The sequence below is a fragment of the Pongo pygmaeus genome, chromosome 5 (assembly GCF_028885625.2).
Source record: "Pongo pygmaeus isolate AG05252 chromosome 5, NHGRI_mPonPyg2-v2.0_pri, whole genome shotgun sequence".
Lineage (NCBI taxonomy): Eukaryota > Metazoa > Chordata > Mammalia > Primates > Hominidae > Pongo > Pongo pygmaeus.
In genome coordinates this window covers 60,740,905-60,758,948 of record NC_072378.2, presented here as the reverse complement: position 1 = coordinate 60,758,948, position 18,044 = coordinate 60,740,905, and the positions used below count along the sequence as shown (strand labels likewise).

Here is an 18,044-nt window from a genome sequence, read left to right as displayed (position 1 = left end):
TTCAACATAGTGTTGGAAGTTCTGGCCAGGGCAATTAGGCAGGAGAAGGAAATAAAGGGTATTCAATTAGGAAAAGAGGAAGTCAAATTGTCCCTGTTTGCAGATGACATGATTGTATATCTAGAAAACCCCATTGTCTCAGCCCAAAATCTCCATAAGCTGATAAGCAACTTCAGCAAAGTCTCAAGATACAAAATCAATGTACAAAAATCGCAAGCATTCTTATACACCAATAACAGGCAAACAGAGAGCCAAATCATGAGTGAACTCCCATTCACAGTTGCTTCAAAGAGAATAAAATACTTAGGAATCCAACTTACAAGGGACATGAAGGACCTCTTCAAGGAGAACTACAAACCACTGCTCAATGAAATAAAAGAGGATACAAACAAATGGAAGAACATTCCATGCTCATGGGTAGGAAGAATCAATATCGTGAAAATGGCCATACTGCCATTTTATAGGTAATTATAGATTTATAGATTCAATGCCATCCCCATCAAGCTACCAATGACTTTCTTCACAGAATTGGAAAAAACTACTTTAAAGTTCATATGGAACCAAAAAAGAGCCCACATCACCAAGTCAATCCTAAGCCAAAAGAACAAAGCTGGAGGCATCATGCTACCTGACTTCAAGCTATACTACAAGGCTACAGTAACCAAAACAGCATGGTACTGGTACCAAAAGAGAGATATAGATCAATGGAACAGAACAGAGCCCTCAGAAATAATGCCACATATCTACAACTATGTGATCTTTGACAAACCTGACAAAAACAAGCAATGGGGAAAGGATTCCCTATTTAATAAATGGTGCTGGGAAAACAGGCTAGCCATATGTAGAAAGCTGAAACTGGATCCCTTCCTTACACCTTATACAAAAATTAATTCAAGATGGATTAAAGACTTACATGTTAGACCTAAAACCATAAAAACCCAAGAAGAAAACCTAGACATTACCATTCAGGACATAGGCATGGGCAAGGACTTCATGTCTAAAACACCAACAGCATTGGCAACAAAAGCCAAAATTGACAAATGGGATCTAATTAAACTAAAGAGCTTCTGCACAGCAAAGGAAACTACCATCAGAGTGAACAGGCAACCTACAAAATGGGAGAAAATTTTTGCAACCTACTCATCTGACAAAGGGCTAACATCCAGAATCTACAAGGAACTCAAACAAATTTACAAGAAAAAAACAAACAACCCTATCAAAAAGTGGGCGAAGGACATGAACAGACACTTCTCAAAAGAAGACATTTATGCAGCCAAAAGACACATGAAAAAATGCTCATCATCACTGGCCATCAGAGAAATGCAAATCAAAACCACGATGAGACACCATCTCACACCAGTTAGAATGGCAATCATTAAAAAGTCAGGAAACAACAGGTGCTGGAGAGGATGTGGAGAAATAAGAACACTTTCACACTGTTGGTGGGACTGTAAACTAGTTCAACCATTGTGGAAGTCAGTGTGGCGATTCCTCAGGGATCTAGAACTAGAAATACCATTTGACCCAGCCATCCCATTACTGGGTATATACCAAAGGACTATAAATCATGCTGCTATAAAGACACATGCACACGTATGTTTATTGCAGCACTGTTCACAATAGCAAAGACTTGGAACGAACCCAAATGTCCAACAATGATAGACTGGATTAAGAAAATAAAATGTATTTTCTTAGGAGACGTATATTGATTCTTAGAACAGTTCCAAAAGTGGATTAGAACATATTTGTTGGAACACGATGGCATTATTTATATAGGCATATAGGCTCATGACATGCCTGCTTTGTGGAATTAAATGCAATTTATAATTTTTATTTAAAATGTATTCTTCTTCTTTTTTTTTTTTTTGTGAGGTGGAGTCTCACTCTGTCACCCAGGCTGGAGTACGTTGGTATGATCTCAGCTCACTGCAACCTCTGCTCCCAGGCTCAAGCCATCCTCCCACCTCAGCCTCCCCAGTAGCTGGGACAACAGGCGCACTCCACCGTGCCCGTCTAACCTTTTTTTTTTTTTTTTTTTAATATAGAGAGAGAGTTTCAGCTTGTCTTGAACTCTTGGGCTCAAGCAATCCACCTGCCTTGGACTCTGAAAGTGCTGAGATTATAGGTGTGAGCCATAGCACCTGGCCTAAAAATTATTCTTAGTATATTAAGTGAAGAGTTATGTATTTCAGTGCATTCAAGTAAATTATTTAAATATGTCAAATTATCAGGTATAAGACAAAGGTAATAGGGGATATAATGGCAAATAAAAAAGTGAATGCCCTATCTTCCAGGTATTTAAGGTAAAAATAAAAAATAAAAAATTTCACTATACAAAACAAAGAAAACAGAAATTTTTCTGTTACAGAAGTAGGGAATAGGAAGTGGGATTATTTTCTGTTTTAGTTTGAGGTGTCCCTCATGGTATGTCATCAAAACTGTAGAGCTCCATAGACATGTTAATAGTATAATTAGAAAGGGAATCTCAGGCTGCATACAAACAAGCTACCTCATGTCTCCAAATCTCAGTTCCCACATCTCTAATATTGTAGAATTGAGAGGACTAAATGTGACAAAACAGAGAATGTACTTAATCCAATTTCCAGCACTGCCCTAATTGAATGATAATAATTTATTTCATAACTAGAATTTAAATATCATGTTTCAATTTGTGAAATCATGGCTTGGCCTCTATCTCTATCTTTGCATAGAACTTTTAATATTCTTTCTATCAGCCCTTTAACCAATGTCTACTAAACATATTGTAAGTACAGACCACTATGCCAGAGACTAGGGGTACAAAGATGAAACAGATCAGTTGTGTTTTCAAAGAGCTTATGGTTGACCAGAGAAATGAAGCTCATAACATGTTATAATACCAGTGAGAGAAATAGCTAAGAAAGATACACATGAAAAGCTATAGATTCTTACAGAGTAAGAGGCTAATTCTGACAAGGTTACATGCTAAGGGATGATGAAATGAAGAATTGGAGGGTACCTTGAGTGGAAATGTTTAAAAAGAGATGCTTTAATAGGAAGAAAGAATGGAGACCCAAAAGTACAGAGTATTTTCAGGGACCTGCAATTAGTTCAGTTGGTTTACAGTTTCAAGTTGCTTAAAGAAAGTCAAGATTAGAGTGTAGACTTCAGACAGATTTGTGAAGTCTGAAATACTGAGTGAACAGAAATGTGCTTTATTTAATAGGCAATGGTGAGCCAGTGAAAGCTTTTGAATATGAGAGTGGCATGCTAACTGCTGTATTTTAGGAAGCCTAACCTAAAAGCACCCCATAGTGTGTGTTGCAGAGAGAAAATATTGGAAGCAAAAGACCAGTACAGAAGTTACTGAAGGAATCCATAGGAAAATGGAGATGCATCTCTGACAATGGAGGGAAGAGCTTAATGGTGATTGAAAACTGGGAAGGCAGAGCACTTCTTTGGAGGTTGTGTTCCCACAGCATGCACAAGAATATAACTTAGATTTTATGCTTTTGTGGGGGTGGTTTTGAGCATGCTAACAGATAACCAAGTAGAGGTTTCAGATCAATTGAAGAGGTAATAAAGAGGGGTTTGTCTAAGAAAGTGGCAACAAAAAAAGCTTTGTAAGTCTGAAGTTCAAATCGCCAATTCATCTGTTTTCTGCCTTTGAATGCCATCTTTCTTTACTGTTTGCTACTTGACCACGTCCAAAATTTCTTACCTTATCTCTGGTATGTCTATTCAAGAAAGGTTTTCATCACATCGTTTTTCTTCTGTGACATTGAGGATGAATGGATACAGTTCAGCTAGCAAAGAAAAAGAAGTGCTCTGCCTTTTACAGGGCTGTTGGTCATTCTCAGGATAAAAGAGTAAATCCTTTTGGGTCAGCAACTATTTATTGTGTTGACTCCAACCTTCTTAAGCCAGACAGTTATGAGTAACAATGATGGGTCCTTACAGAACAGTGAAAATCCAGACTCACTAAACATTCAATAGCCTTGTGTGGTATACAAAAGAGTAGGACATTAAGCGACCAGTGGAATGTTTTTGTATTTGAGTTGGTCTTAGGTGTTGGGTTACACACTGTAAAATGAAAATTTATTCAAGTCATAGAATCTTTTATAGTCAGTGTCTTAAATAACTGAATAATTACTTTCCTACTATATGAATGACTGAAAGATTATTCTATGGCATTTTACTTTATGTATATTTAAACTTTTTATGGAAATATTTAGACCTATACTAAACTGCAGAGGTATAGTATAATGTATACCATGTACCCTTTACTCTGCTTCAATAATTATCAATATTATGACAAATGCTGCCAAGTTTTTTTATTATTCCTCATACTTTTTATCTAATATTTTAAAGCAAATATCAAACTTGTTATTTGAAAATTATTCAGTATGCATCTCTAACTGATAACTATTTTGACATAATGAGCATGCCTTTCTCATACCACAGATTCTTAGTATCATCCATTATGCATTTCACCAATTGTGCCAAAAATGCCCATTTACAGTTAGTTTGTTCAAATCAAAATCCAAACAATGTCCACACATCACTTTTGGTTACTATGTCTGTACATATTATGGTTTGATTATTTGATTATTATATCTATAACAGTCCCCTCTTCTTTTTTCTGGACATTTATTTATCAGAAAAACACTTTATTTTATGTTTTATTACAAGGATGTCACACCATTTTCTAATTCTAAAGCAATATCATAACTATCATAACTCATTCAACATTTATTTAACTACTGTATAATGAACAATTACTATGTACAGGACAGTGTACTACTAGGTGCTGAGTGTGATTCAAAGATGTCTGTAAATCATGGTCCCTACCCCCAAGACTTTACCATCTGAGGAAAAGGAAAAATAAAAATGCACAAATAAAATGACAACAACATGACAGCAGAACTTAAGTAATATAGGGACTATCATTTCAAAAGCAGAAGTATGGTTTGGAAGATGAGAGGTGGCCATTTTGGAAGAGTTAGCATGTGAGATGGATGAGTTACACTGACCAGCAATTCAAGAGGAAGTTGGATTGGGAGAAGGGTAAAAAGAGAAAGCTCAATTTGTGATAGAAAAATGTTCATTCTATAGATTTTAAGAGGGAAAAAGACATAAATATTAGAGGTGTGGAAAGTAAGAAATATATTTAAGAAATTATAAGTAAAATAATTCAGCAGAAACAGAATATTTATGAAAGAGATATGCCTAAAAGATAAGTTGGGGACAGCTTTGGGAGGATATTGAATGGCAAGCTAAAAAGCTTGAACATTGTCCTTTAGAGCAGGCAGCCACTAAGCTATATTCATTTTTCCATATATGGGAGACTGTAGGACATTATGTAAACATAGATATTTAATTAGTAAGCAAAATGCAGCAGCTCATTTCATAAGGGAACTTAAAAAACTGTTTATGTATTCCAGTAGCAATCATTTTCAAATATTTACAGCAAATTCACAAGATAATTTAATGTTTTATTTTGCCCAACAGCTAGATGCTCCACTTAGAGGAATGCAAACACATTGGAGCTGATTTAACCAGCACCTACTGTATAGCAGCTGAGGGACCTTCATAAAGCAAGGATTAGTTGTTTGTACCACATTAAGACAACTACAACAACTCAACACATTTAACATAGGAGAGACAGAAGATAACTCTATTAAAGATAGATACATTAGCTCTGCAAACCTCAAACTCTAAACTTTTCATCTATTATAAAAATACGGTGAAGTTTATAATATATTTTTCTGCTTATCAGCTATAATTATATATGTTGAACTATAAATTCTCTCTTTACCAAAATAATGCTAATTGATTTTTACTGTTAAAAGATCTTCAAATGACAGCTGAATTATCAAAGTCATCAAAGAAAGTATATGTTGAACTTAATGTAGCTTTATTGGTTAGTGTTTTCTTCTTGTATGTTTACTCAACAAATAGTGATCTAGATATTCTATGTGACATAGGTTTTTTAATATTTTTGAGTGTCCATGCATATACCAGCCTTTGTGCTAGGCCTTTTGAAGAAATAAAATTGTGCATGAGATGTGGTCCTAGTATTTCAAAGGCTTGTATTCTAGTACAGATGATTAACATATACATATAGAAGTAAAATTATAGGCAGGTTTGAAATAGAGGTGTAACATTGAATTAGGTTAGGATTTCTGAACAGCAACACTACTGACATTTTGAATCAGATACTTCTTAGTGGTGGAGAGCCATCGTATATATTGTGGAATATTTAGCAGTATCTCTGACCTCTATCCATTAGATGCCAATAGCATCTGCCGAGTTGTGACAACCAGAAATGTCTCCAGACATTGCCAAATGTCCCCTGGGAGCTGAGTGCAAAATCACATGCAGTATTGAGTCACAAGATTAGATGGAAAGTCCTATATACATTTTGTTAATGAAAACAATTTCCATTTGAGGAATCAAGGAAAGTCCATAAAGGTATGAGGACTAATATGAATAGGTTGAGAAGAGGAGAGCATTTCAAGAACAGAGAAGATGGCTAAACTCCAGATGGGGAGACAAATTAATAAGTTTAAATTATGTTCAGCAGTCATACAATTCAATGTTTTAGAGGTGATTAGTAAATAAAACCTGATACAGTAAACAGAAATCAAATTATGGAGGTTCTTGAAAGTAAAGAGGATGTTTCTCATTTTGCAGAGATGTCATTTGAACTTGTAAATGAAATGAATAAAGCATCATTTTCAAAATGTTATAATGGCAGTTCTGGAAAGAATGATTTGACCATACAAAAAAGTTCATTTTAGGTGAAAAAGTTAACTCTATAATTTTCTTCTATGTTTGATCTTGGAAATTGTTGTTGAGCTTGATTTCTTGTAATACAGTTGATACCTGATGCTAGACCTGTTTGAGAGATGTACTCAGATTCTCTGGGACTCCATAAAGTGAAAAGTTGTAACTGATGAATTAGAATGGTAAAGGAAAAGATGATATCATTCTCAATAATAAATCTCCAGTGACCTAGAAACTGTGAATATAGGCTTTTTAATAATGATTTTTATTCGACAAGTTTTGGAAGTTTGTTTGTGTGATGGGAACCTCAACATAGATAGTAGGTATGTAAAGAACACCTTTTCTGTTCCAGGCCTTGAGATTTAACTTGAATTATCTTGTTGAAGAAAAATAATTATTAAAAAGCCTAGATTTATTCATTCATTTAAGTTTATCTTCATTTTCCCCTTTGCAACATGAAACATTAGGGCAGGACAAAATTCAATTTCAGGTGATATGCAACCATAATACTAGAACCCCTGAGATGCCCCTAAATATGCACTTAAGTAAATTTACACTTGGTCAGTAACTATACTGTTCATTCCCTCTGAAAAGATGTATTATCCCTTTGAACACTAAATCCTCTCATGTGCAGACATTATGGTTTTAAAATTAGGGAGAAAAAGAAGCAACTGACAGAGACAGACCAGTCATCACTTCCCTTTTATCTTCACGTCTTCTCCCATTCTTGCCCAAGTCATTCTGACTTGGATATGAGAAAAGGGCATTTTCTGAAATTATAGAGACCTTCTATTCTTTGTTTGCCAATGGGCTGGTATACTTATTTTAGAAATTCTTAAACTGCATTTTTAAAATGATGACTATATTTAGTAGTCATCAAAAAATTAAAATGTACTTTTTGAAAAATGCTGATGCAATGAAGTAATGAGATTAATTGGATAGTAAGAAATGAAAACCTAGGAAAATTGATGGATAAAATTTCATCTCAAGCACAGGAATTTTGATTTTGTTAAAAAAAGAAATTTCCCATGGTGGAAAATTACAAGAAAGCTTCTTTTTTTGGCAGTTAGCTATAAAATAGATAATAATTGGAAGGAACTTAAATAAAGTGAGAGAAGTTAAGAGGCTGCTGCAATAAGCCAGATGTTGTTCATTTATCAAAAGCAATTTTTAAGTATCCACAGTATTAATGACACTTTATTAGATACAAATTAATGCTTACTTGAACTAGGGCAGTGACTACAGAAATGGAAATTATCCTATTGAATATTAATATACTGATTAAATCAGCTCTGAGCCCATTTTTTCTTGAGACCTTTATGCCTACATTTACAGATTTCACATATTTGAAACTGCTCTGCAGTTTATAGATGCTTTCCTAAAATCAATTGAATCAAAAATCATGGGGAGAATTTAGCTAATAGTTACAGATCAACTGTTTGTCAGTCTCTACCAAGATGGCAATTTTTGGAGTTAAACAACACCAGTGTCTATTAGGACAGGGAAAGACAATGGAGAGCAATGCAACACCACAGGTTTTGTCAAAGGCTGTATTTTTGTCAGTCACCAGAGAATTGAAATCCATCCCAGTCCAGTAAGAATGCTTTTAGTGAGTTGTGAGCATGTTCATCAAAAGAAATGAATGAAACCAAATGGCTACCATTATTGATTATTTCTGCCCTTGTGACTTTAGACTGGAAGTGGTTTACAAGGGTCCCAAAAGCCATTTCCAACTTTTTTTTTTTTTTAATTTGATCTGCAGCATTGTGGACACAAGTCATTCTAGCCACATCTGATCTGTCTGACCAGGCCACTGGGAGTGATTGTCGACAAATAAAGGAACTGCATTTGAAAGCCTTTTTAAATCCTTCTATATAATTTTAAGTTTATATTGAACTAAATAAAAAACAAAAACCATTTTAGTCCCAACTCTGACTTAGACTTAAAGCATAGCTCAGTGTGAAATCTAAAAATGTGGTTAATAAATGACATCTCTGTCATTGTCCCACTTTATCAACATAATGTTCCCCACTTAGAATTTTTAAAGTAATATTAATTACAGTATTAATTACAATGGCATGCTATTTTGGTACTTTATAAAACTTAAATGATATAAATGAGTATTATGTAAGTCCTTTTTGAGAGGACTTGTGGAAGATTTAAACATAATCAGTGAACATATGGATCTATTTTCAACACTTGAGTAATATAAAGGTATCTCAATCTATATATTAATATATACTCTTTTAATAAAGAATTGCCCTTGGGCTCCAGTGTTTGTTTACTCATTCTTATATTTGGCAAACATATTTGGATACATCTATTATGTGTTAAGTTCAGTAAAAGGGACTGGGCACATGAGGATGTGCAAGACAGAGTTCCCCATTTTTAAGGAGTTGGTGTTCTCATAAAGGAGAAAAAATTTAAATGGCACATGCAGAAAAATAGAAAAAGTGCTACTGTAGATATGAACACTTAGGAGAATACCTAAGCCAGATTGCAGATTTTGTATTTTAATGTTTTTTCTTTTACCAGTATATTTAAAATTCTGACAATAATCTTAGAAATTACCTATAAAAGTGGCAGTGTGAACATGTGGCATCTGTAAATTGTTCAATATCCTCACAGTATGTAAAGGGCCTGTAGGGATCTATAGCAACAATTATTTTTAAAATAAGTTCATTAAATACTTCCCATATTTTGACATTCTTATGAGATCTTTTGAAGCCCTCCACATTTCATATTTTGAGAGTATCTTTCTGAGTCAAAATTATTGTATTTTCCCCCCCGTTTCTCTATTTTTCTCTAAACAAGTAAGTTTGGAAACAGTTCTTTTCCTTGGCTGGTAAATACAATTTATCTGCTTTTGGAAGAAAAATAAGAAACACTAAAATACCTGTGGTGCATTTTCTGCTTCTGTAAATGGGTCACACTTTGTCAAATTCTGAATATATTAAGCCTTTGTGGAGTTCTGTTTTTCTCAAATACTAGGTTGCTGCACTGGATATCAAAGGATAATTTATTTTGTTTTTTGTTTTTTCTTTTTTTTGAATAAGAATTCAAAGGATTTAATGGAGGTAAGCTTCTTTTTTTTATTATTATACTTTAAGTTTTAGGGTACATGTGCACAATGTGCAGGTTAGTTACATATGTATACATGTGCCATGCTGGTGTGCTGCACCCATTAACTCGACATTTAGCATTAGGTATATCTCCTAATGCTATCCCTCCCCCCTCCCCCCACCCCACACCCCACAACAGTCCCCAGAGTGTGATGTTCCCCTTCCTGTGTCCATGTGTTCTCATTGTTCCATTCCCATCTATGAGTGAGAACATGCGGTGTTTGTTTTTTTATCCTTGCGATAGTTTACTGAGAATGATGATTTCCAATTTCATCCATGTCCCTGCAAAGGACATGAACTCATCATTTTTTATGGCTGCATAGTATTCCATGGTGTATATGTGCCACATTTTCTTAATCCAGTCTATCATTGTTGGACATTTGGGTTGGTTCCAAGTCTTTGCTCTTGTGAATAGTGCCGCCAATAAACATACGTGTGCATGTGTCTTTATAGCAGCATGATTTATAGTCCTTTGGGTATATACCCAGTAATGGGATGGCTGGGTCAAATGGTATTTCTAGTTCTAGATCCCTGAGGAATCGCCACACTGACTTCCACAAGGGTTGAACTAGTTTACAGTCCCACCAACAGTGTAAAAGTGTTCCTATTTCTCCACATCCTCTCTAGCACGTGTTGTTTCCTGACTTTTTAATGATTGCCATTCTGACTGGTGTGAGATGGTATCTCACTGTGGTTTTGATTTGCATTTCTCTGATGGCCAGTGATGATGAGCATTTTTTCATGTGTCTTTTGGCTGCATAAATGTCTTCTTTTGAGAAGTGTCTGTTCATGTCCTTTGCCCACTTTTTGATGGGGTTGTTTGTTTTTTTTCTTGTAAATTTGTTTGAGTTCCTTGTAGATTCTGGACATTAGCCCTTTGTCAGATGAGTAGGTTGTGAAAATTTTCTCCCATTTTGTTATAAGTAGGCTTTTACTCAGTTCTTTTTTTAACCTCAAAACATGAATACTTCAAAAAAGGTAACTGAGAGATAAATTAGAATTTTTAAGTAAAGAGAATATTAATTTTCATTTATATTTCTGTAATTGCACACTGCCCTTCATGTATGAGAAAACTATTATTGTGACCTGAGATCTGTAGGATATCTGCTTTGTTAATTTTCCTGTGGCAGCGATGAATTTGAGGTGAACCACCCCTGAGAAAATGTGCAGTGACCCTGCCAGAAGAAGTAGCTTCAACCAACAGAGCGAAGAAAATTAACCATCTTCATAGGGATTGACCTAAAGCATAGGCAACAACAGAATTACATATAAACAAAAGTAGAAAATATATGTAATCAAGAAAATGCCATTCACAATCAATTGCCTAAAAGTTTTAAATTTCATATGAACTTTTACTTTTTGATTTCTAAATTATTTTTCAAAATTGTTTATGCTGTAATCTTATTTGTTAGGATACACTAATGTATTCTACTAAATTTCTCAACCAGGATAATAAAATATGATCTGTGCACATTCTAATCATGAAGTATTTTTATTCTAGTAAAACGCCTAGTACAATGCATGAAGTATAAAGGCTCCTTAAGTGTTTTCTTCCTCCTTTACTGCACTGATATTTATCATGATAAATTATTTGAGTTTGCTAAATTCCATACTAGGACTTTCTTCTAAAGTATCACATATCACTTTCTTCTAAAGATCATTTGGTATCCAAATAACATTTAGGTATATCAAAATTTATTTTGACCACAAGTTTCTATTGGCCATACTCGTAATACTTGGTGCCAGTCCTTTCACATAGTCCTATCTTCTTTTAAGAAATTTTCAAAATGATGAAAAAACAGTAGCAGAAGCAATGTTAAACAAAAGGATAAAGAGCATGTAAGTGGACACTAGTACCTTCATCTAGAAACCAACTTTTACCTTCTTCTCTGTTTATGTTTATTCTCATGTCTCTTTCAAAATCTATATTTACATCTCAAAAGAGTTTTACAGATAGTCTTTGAACCAGTTATCAGTTGGATGCTCTTGCGGATTGATTTATAGTTTTCTTCTCTTCTTTAGTTTTGATGAAATGACCATTCCTAAGGAAAAGCCACTGGAGACAAACTCAGAATCCAGATTCACATTCAGACGATTTGTGTTTTCCCCATAACCACCCTCCTAGATTCAGGTTTCCATTGCCCTACACTCAAGTTGTTTAACAAAATAACTAACTTACGTCTCCACCTCCAATCCCCTTTCCATCTGATTGATCTATGGACAGAAAGCTTTAGAAGAATTTCTGCCATATTGTTGCTCCCAGACTAAAAATTTAAATGATCTCCTATTTCTATCAAGTCAGAATTCTCTAGTTGACATTCAAGACACAATAGTAACTCATCTCTGAATACCACTGCTATAATTACTGGTCACAATTCAACAGATAGCCCTTTACACAAACACTCACAAAGACATATTTGATATTTAGACTTAATTCAGCCACTACTTCCTTGAAAATATTTTCTAACCCTTCCCCCTTGCTCCTGAAGTGGGTTAGGTATGCCCCTCCCAAAGTACCTCCAGCAAACTTACCAGAAAATGTAACACACTGTATTGTCTTTTTTTTTTTTTCGGCTTAGTCATCTGTGTCCCCTATAAAGATATAAGTTTCCTTAGGGCAGAAGGAAACTGTTTGTCTATATAGCTCCAATATCTAACATTATATTAGCATGTAAGCGGTGCTCATAAACTGTTTGTTTAAAATGATGGCATGTCCTGAATAAGTATCGTGTTGCTGATCCTGATGCCAAAAACTTAGTGATGTGTCTCTTCTAAGTAAATGGCTGCCTTTCCCTTTTATCTTTCTTTATGTTTCTTCCCACTTCCAAAATTTGGATCAAATTTAACTTCCTTGGAAAAGATCAGATATTCTTCAAAGAAAGATAGAAGTGTTACTTGAGAACCCAAGCTGAGACAAAGCAATTTGTTTCCAAAGCAATCCTGCCTCTCACTGAAGAGTCTAAAAAACCACAGAATACAAAGAGACAAATGGACAGCGTATGCAGAATCCTGATATAAGAGTTCACTATTCAACTCAGCACTAAAAATGTACACCAAACTCCAAAATGTCATCTTTGGGACAGTTTATGTCCCCCATGTTTAGAGCCCAAGCTCCCCTCCCTTGGCAATGTGATGAAATCTGTCCCCTGCTCAATACTCTTGCCACTGTTTCCAGGCCACTCTCTTCTCTGGCTCAATGTCTGAGGACTCCTAGGAAACCTCACTTTTTTGGTAGCTATTCTACACCTCCTTGTTGCAGGCATCATTTGGGAATTTCTGTTCTGTAAGCATACAACTCACTGTTGCCATCACAATGCTTGATTGCATGTGAGACGTTTCCTAGGAAGCCTTTCTGAATCCATGTATGTCTGGTTTGGTTGCAGATACTTTCCTCCAAATACAATCCTGTTCACCATGGAAGACATTAAAACCTCCAGTGGTTGCTGCTGGGGGCCTTCACCAAAATGCAGCCATTCACCTTGCTGCTGGGGGCCTTCACCAAAATGCAGCCATTCACCTTTGCTTTTGCTCTACCTACAAAAAAATGTTCATTGGCTCACTCCCGAAGTCAACTTTGATCCAACGATAGTCTTCAGTTACCAAACCTTATCACACATCTGTAAAACTGGATAATAAACAAGTGTTTAAAATATGTACTTTTTTGTATTTCTTTCTACTAGTCTCATTTCTCATTAGCTCAATATAAAGCTTAACTAACTGAAGAGGCAAGAATAAGATAGTAAAAATAATTGAACTTTTCAGTCACCATGTCATTTTATAGACTATTATATCAGCACATAGTTTTGCTATCCCTTTGAATTGATAGAAATTAATTTAAAGATTTCCTACTGGACATTTTAAAATGTGTATTGACCCACAAACCTGTAAATGGTTGAAAGTACTATTTGAGATAAATCATAACTACAAGATAATATTTGACAAAGCAAGATCTGTAAAAATGTATTTTCATTGACAGTAAGTAAAAATAATGTGGACTCTTACAAAGAAATTTGAAATTTATCAGAGAAAGCTTTGCAGAAAAGTAAATTTTCACTATTCACTTCATCTTTATTTTCAAACACATTCATCTCTATTCACACATTAGGTGTTCTACACTTTAAAATTCAGCTTTATAACATTATAGTTTTTCAATAGTATTATTATTGATCTGTCAGGTTCAGAACACATAAACCTCTTTAAAACAAATATAGACCTAATGCTGCAGAGCCCACTTGCCCAAAAAGCTTAGTGAATTCCCTGCAGTCACTTCTAGGATTTTATCTTTCTTTAAAAAGTTGTGTTTTCTCAAGCCGGGGCCATTTCTGCACAAGGTATGTCTCTTTCTATTAAGTGAATGCTGAATTGTGTATCTTTTTTGACTAGTGCGACTGAAGTCTTATTTTTCTTCTCTTTACCACAAAATGAAAAAATTGAATGCCAATATTTAGTCTTCAGTTATATATGGGCATATGGTAGTGTAAGAATATATGCCAAATTATAGATGCAAAGCTGCCTGAAAATGTTACATTGCTTAAATGATGTTTGGGACATGATTCTTTCTCTGTTGAGAAAGAGAGGGGGTCACCTTATTATACATAAAGGTGCAGTTTTGCTTGGTTCTATGGTGGGAGAAATGAGCCTTTGTTATCTGGGCATTCAAGTGAGAAAAGTTTAGATTAGAGCAAGTAAGCAAAAAATCACACATGCCCTAATGAAGAACAGCAAATGAATATCAGCAAATGAATTTCTCTGTAATTGTGGCTATCAGCAGGACAATATGGACAATGCTATCTATACAATTTCAAGGACATTTAAATTATTGGGTTGATTAGAATATATTAAGAATTAGTAGCTAAAATATTTTTCTCACCTTCATTGTTTTTACAGATCAGACTTGACTGATTGTACTAATTAGACAAAATAAGAGAAACTCTTACAGCAAAACTGAAAAACGTATGCATCTATTACATATGTCCTTGAGATCACAAAAAGTTATATTTGCCTGTTTTCATAAGTCCATGGTATAGTTTTACAAAATAACCTGCAATAATAGAAAATAACCCAAATCCTGTGTGGTTTAGACTAGTAGCCAATTGATAACCACATACAACACAACACATACAGTATGGAAGTATGCATACAATAAGTGCTACAAAAATTCAGAAGTGAGAGCTATCCCTAAGGAATGGAGAACTCTAAAAAGACACACAGCAGAGATGGAACTTATTACAAAGGGAGACAGAGCCTTTTTGACAGGCACTGTTTGGTCAGTGGAGAGGGGATGGATCCATAGTGTTTGAGAGTAAGCAAAGTAATGAGTAAAGTAATTGGTTTGGAACACAGGATTCATTTACAGAAGCAAGAGAAGATGAGGTTGAAGAGGTACCTAGGAGACAATTGCAGGGTCCCCTGAAGCTGCGGAGTTTGGACAACAGGGAGACATTTATTCAACATATACATGTGCGCCTGCTACTTGAGAGATGTTGCAGTGGGTACTAGCTAGACATCTCTGAAAAAGATATTTGAGTTTGAAGAGAGTGTGAGGAAGATGAACTTCACTGGGAAATACAGAATAGATTACCGTGAAGATAAGCCAGTTTAAGTAGTGTTGAAACAGCCCAGGTAAAAAAAAAAAAAAAAGGCTACACATGTACCAGTGGACATGAACTGAAGCTAAAACACGTAAGAGGTTTATGGGAAGAAATTAGACTGAATGGCTGATAATGTGGGAAGAGAAACAAAGTTCAGCAGGTAAGCTTGTTGGATCTGGGAAAGGATTATGCTTCAGGATCTAAAGAATATGCAATGCAGTTCAGATACTAACAAACCAAGTTAGGTCAAATTACACAGGTTAAGGGCACAGACCCCACAAGACTGCCCTCACTTCAGACTCCAGTCACAAGGTCTAGAGTTCCCAGGCCACCCATACTTGGGACCAACCAGCTATGTTTTTTGAGGTTCTCACTAACCCCTCAGGTTTGAAAATTCACTAGAACAACTTACAGAGTTCAAGAAATTATATTAATACTTCAGAAAATTCAGAATTACAGTTTTGTTAGAAGGGATGAAAATCAGGACCAACCAAATAAAGAAATGCATAGGGCAAGATCTGAGAGGCTTCCAAACATGAATCACCCATGTCCCCAGAATGCATCACCCACTTGGCACATCAATGTGTATCACCAACCAGAAAACTGAACTGAGCTTCATTGTATCGAGTTTTTATTGGGGCTTCATTATATAGGCATGACTGATTGATTCATTGGCCATAAAGTTGAACTCAAAATTCAGCCTCCTTCTTCTTCTAAGCCAGAAGTCAGGCCAGGATCACATGGCTCAAAGCCCCAACCCTGTAATCACATGATAGGACTTTCTGGCATGGCCAGCCCCAATCTTTACTCATCTAATCAGCACAAACTATCTAGAGGTTCTCCATGAGTCATCTCATTAGCATAAACTCAGGTGTTTATTCTAATAAACCATAAATAACAAACACTCCTATCACATGGGAAATCCAAGGGTTTGGAGGCTTCCACCCAAGGACCAGAGACAAAAACCAGCCAAATTCTTTATTACACAACAGAATGAATTTGAGGTAACTATTAGCTCTTTCAGGTGGAAACTCCAGCAGGCAGATGAAACTCCAAAAACAAACTGAAGAGAGAGAGAAATGAAGACTAGAGATATGGCTTCAGCCACAAAGTAAAAGGTCACATGATATATAATTCGTTTTTCATAGCTACTCAGCAAGGGCTGCAGTTGAGGGCAGAGTCCTTGACACGACAGTATGCATAGGAAAAGCCACCTGAACATAGCATATTTTTCTAAATAAATCAACTTTTCGCCTGATACAAACTTCATCTTGAATAGAAATAACTCTTTTTGCATCTCCTTTCTTAACCAAATGTCTAGAATATATATCTTTTATGAGCAGATAAAACAATCTCTAAAAAAAGAGTGATTTTAAAAAAATTTGTAAGTCCAAAGTTAACATAGCAGTGACTTAAATACTTCATTCTTGTTAGACAAATGCAAAAGTAATGAGGTCAAAAATATTAATGCTCCCTGTATTTTCTGCATTGCATACAAGTGGAAACTTAGCTGTAATTACCCTATTTGATATGTTCTCATTTTAATTCAATGTCACAGAATACTGCAGTTTTCAGCTAAGAAACAATAGAAGACCAACCAGCCTATCCTCTGTACCTGCAACAATCCTCACATGTATCTACCTCTGAAGAGGATTTTATCCAAATTAAAAATATGGTTTTTAATCTTTTTCTGCAACAGTGGCACAATTAAAAACTATATAAAATATATATTTCTATTTAGGCTATTTATTGTTCAACCTTTGAATGATCAGAGCTGGATTCCAGAAGGAATATGACTTCCTTTAAAGTATGTCTATAAGTAGAAGAGGAATATATTGTATGACAAATTGTAATACACTGTATTGGAATTTTGCTTCTCTATACTTCATTAATAGATTATGGACATGTGGCAAATATAGATGAACATTTCTCTTATTTCAAATTAATAAATGCAATATTATATCCATTTGCTCACATAATCAAAATGTATATGCATGCAAATTATTCACAATTCCATGGTTAGGAGTTATTAGAAAGTTGTTTAAGAAATAAACCATTTCTATCACATATTAGAGTGCTTAGTTTTAATCACAATGAGAATTTTCATAGGCTTATCTGATGTGTCAGTTTGAATTCTGTGAAAAGCAGATTCCAAGACGGAATTAGATGTGTAAGCGATTTACTGGGAGAAATAACTGCAGAGAATAAAAAAGAGGAGCAGGAGCAGGAAAAGCCTCCAGTTTCTGATGCAAGTCTGACATCTGTGAAAGCAGAGAAGAAAAAAGGAGAGCTTGGGTAGGGCGAACAGTACAATCCGAAAGCAAAGATGGGCTCTCAGCTTAGTGCTGTGTCAGGCAGGAATTGCCTGGCCCTAGTCGCTCTGCTGTCCTCAGGCTATTCCTGGGCTAAGGACAGCCCAGGAAGAGCATGAACTTTACATGAACACTGTGATTCATCCAAAGATGTAGCAACTAGAAGCTATATGCCAACTATTCTTGCATCAGATTATCTTGAAGGAGATATCTGCGTGGTACACTTCCGTGGCCACCACAGTCCATCTCGA

The 18,044-nt window shown here is 35.3% G+C and overlaps 1 protein-coding gene across 2 annotated transcripts in view; it reads left to right on the top strand.

The window, feature by feature from the left end:
- The window catches only part of KHDRBS2 (KH RNA binding domain containing, signal transduction associated 2), a 678,558-nt gene extending 665,039 nt beyond the window's left edge, over positions 1–13,519 (top strand). Inside the window, exons 9-10 of one of the 2 annotated variants that reach the window (XM_054492856.2) lie at positions 9,825–9,845; positions 13,274–13,519. The gene's annotated coding sequence lies outside the window, so the exon portion shown is untranslated. Of the gene's footprint in view, positions 1–9,824; positions 9,846–11,020; positions 11,040–13,273 lie in introns of those variants that run through there. The other variant, XM_054492857.2, reaches the window with a different exon arrangement.
- Positions 13,520–18,044: the final 4,525 nt, after the last annotated feature.